Consider the following 3,459-nt stretch of genomic DNA (forward strand, 5'->3'; position numbering starts at 1 on the left):
GAGCAGAACCTCCTTCTCCAGCAGAACATCTGGTGGATTTGAACTGCGTACCTCTGGGATTGCAGTTCAGCTTCTTGCCACGAGGCTACCAGAGCTCCCTCACCAAGGTATGTTTTGTTATTTTGGCAGTCTATAGTATAGGAAGTGTTCTTCACCAACACCACAATTCAATGATATCAGTTCTTCTTCACTCTTCGTTATTCATTGTCCAACTTTCACTTGCATGTGAAGCAACTGAAAATATATTTGTGAAAATTCAGAGATTAGAATTAGTATGTTACCGTTAAAGTTCAGACATCATTAGGATCTCACTGGATGTTTTAGTTTAGTTAGGTTTTTTATGTTCCTGAATGCCATTCAGGGCACCATAGTTGCCATGTTTCCTTAGCTTTTTTGTCTATAACAGTTACTCTGACTTTCAATGTTTTGAATAGCCATGATAGTATAGAGGTGTACTGTCTAGATATTTTGAAAAAATATCCTTCTGTTTGAGTTGGGTTTTGTTTTTTATTTTTAAATGATTCCACTCTGGTGGCCTAGTGGATACAGAGTTGTACAGCTAACCCAAAGACACATGCTTCCATCCATTAGTTACTCTGCAATAAAAAGATGGACAGTACGTTCCAGTGTAATTAAAAGTCTGAAAACCTGCTGCAGGGGCAGCTATGAGTCAGTGCCAACTAGACACATAACAACAACACTGGTGCTATAGGTTTTTAGGAAGAAAATTACAAAGATAAAATGCCTTTCTCACCATGTGTTGTTTTTATGTCCATCAAGTCACCTGTAACTCATAACAACCCTTGTACAATAGCTCTGAGCTCTGCTCTCTCCTGAGCCAGTCTCACTGTCTCTGACACACCCACCATCTTTACCTCAGTTATTATGTCAATCCATCTCATCTGGGGTCTTCCTCTCCTGGGCTCTGTCCCTCCACCCTTCCAAACATGATGTCCTTCCCCAGGGACTAGTCCTTCTTCACCACATGTCCAAAGCATGTGAGACAGAGCTTCAAAGTCCTTTCCTCCAAGAAGCAGCTTGGTTTCACCTTCTCTAGGATAATCCAGTTTGTTCTCTTGGCAGTCCATGGTATGTTCAATACTCTTCTCCAGCACCACAACTCAAAGACATCAACTCTTCTTCTGTCATCTTTAGTCATTGTCTAGCTCCCTGATACATAGCAAGTAATTGTGAAGATCATGGCCTGAATTGGGCACACCTTAGTCTCCAGACTGACATCGTTGGTCTTCAGCACCTTTGAGAGGTCCCTGTTAGCACCTATCCCCAGAACAACTCTTCTTTTGATTTTCTGACTGCTGGTACCAAGAGTGCTGATTGTGGATCTAAGCACACTAAAGCTGTTAACAATCTCAATCTCTTCAGCATCTATCATGATGCTGCAAATCGGCCCAGTGGTGGGAATCTTTGTCTTCTTGATGTTGAACTTCAATCTAAATTGAAGACAACAGTCCTTGACCTCCTGCAGCAAATGTTCAGGTCCTCCTCAGTTTCAGCAAGCTAGATTGTATCATCAGCATAACACAGGTTGTTGAAGAGCCTTCTTCCAATCCTGATGCCACTTTCTTCCTCATAAAGCCCAGCCTCCTAAATGATCTGTTCTGCATATAGATTGAAAAGGTATGGAGGCAGGATGCATCCCTGATGCACTCCTTTCCTGATTTTGAACTTTGCAGTGTTTCCTTGTTCTGATGACTGCTTCCTGGTCCAAGTATAGGTTTCGCATGAGCACAATCAAGTGTTCTGGGATTCTCATTTTTCTACAGGTTAGCCACAATTTGTTGTCACCTGCATAGTCAATCAAACAGAGATAGACATTCCTCTGGTACTGTTTGCTTTCAACCAAGATCTATCTGATATTGGCAATGATGTCTCTGATACCAGGGCCTCATCTAAATCCAGCTTGTATATCATGTAGTTCTCTGTCGATGTACTCTTCCAGTAATTTTTGGTTAATCTTCAGCAAGATTTTGCTTGTGTGTGATATGAGTGATATAGTTCAATAATTTCCACACTCTGTTGGGTCACTCTGCTTTGGAATGGGAACAAATAGGAGGGATGCCTATTATCCTATGACTTGTCACTATTTATGTTAATCTTGATCACTTACTTGGTCAAGGCAGTTTGACTGTTCTCTCCACTACAGTTAGTAGTTTTCCTTTTTCATACTCTGTTCTTTGGAAACAAGTCATTAAGAACAGTTCACATTTCTAGGAACGGGAGTAAGTTCCATCTTATTGTTGTTGTGTGTCCTTGAGTCACCTGCTACTAATAGTGATCCTATGAACAATAGCTCTGAAGCCTACCCTATCCTGAGTAAGTCTTACTGACTCTGACACACCTACCTCCAAGACCCCAGTTAGACGCCCCGTTACTGTGTCAATCCATCTCATCTGGTTCTTCCTCAGCTGCACTGTCCCTCCACCATTCTTAGCATGAAGTCCTCCTCCAAGGGCTGGTCCCTCCTGACTTTGTGCCCAAAGAAATTGAGACAGAGCTTCAAAATCCTAGCCTCCAAGGAGAAACTTGGTTTTACTCTCTCCAAGACAGATGAGTTTATTCTCTTGGTGGTCCATAGTATGTTCAATACTCTTCCTCAGCACCACAACTCAAAGGCATCAATTCTTCTTCTATCATCCTTAGTCAGTGTCCAGCTTTCTGATCATAACAAATAATTGCAAATACCATGGCCAGAATCAGGTGCACCTTTATCGCTAGACTGACATTTTTGCTCCTCAGTACTCAGGAGAAGTCTCTGATTTTCCCAGTGCAATTAATCTTTTGATTTCCTGACTGCTAGTACCAGGAGTGTTTATTGTGGAACCAAGCAAGTTGAAGCTGTTAACTATCTGAATCTCTCGACCATCCGCCATGGTACTGCCAATTGATCCAGTGATGAGAATCTTTGTCTTCTTGATGTTGATCTTCAATCTATATTGAAGACTACAGTCCTTGCATTATCAACATGTATTATTTGGCATTTCTTGGTAAGAGATTTTGTCTCTCCTAGTCATTTTTTTCTTTCTCCAGTGGAGCTGGAACCAAGTCATAGCTGACCTTCCAGTAGGTTTTCAAGGACTGTAAATTGCATTGGAGGAGATTGTCCATCTTTATCCTGCAGAGCAGCTGTGGATTCAAACTATTTGCCTTTGGGTTGACAGTGCAGTTCCTTACTCACTAGGTTACCAAAGCCCCCTGGATTCATGGATATTTATTTCATGCTTTGAATTAAAAGGCTACATTTTTAAAAATTTAAGTATTTTATTTAAAAATATCAAGAGAAAACTTTTTCAGATAACGCCAAGTTCTTACCCCCTGTTCCACCACAGCTCCTTAACAAAGAAATAATTTATATGCAATTCCACTACTGGGAATATACCCTGAAGAGACCATAGCTGACATCCAAGCAGATATATGCACACCCATGTTTATTGCAGCTTT

The sequence above is a fragment of the Elephantulus edwardii genome, unplaced genomic scaffold (assembly GCF_000299155.1).
Source record: "Elephantulus edwardii isolate Elephantulus edwardi_28Jun2011 unplaced genomic scaffold, EleEdw1.0 scaffold00013, whole genome shotgun sequence".
Taxonomy (NCBI): domain Eukaryota; kingdom Metazoa; phylum Chordata; class Mammalia; order Macroscelidea; family Macroscelididae; genus Elephantulus; species Elephantulus edwardii.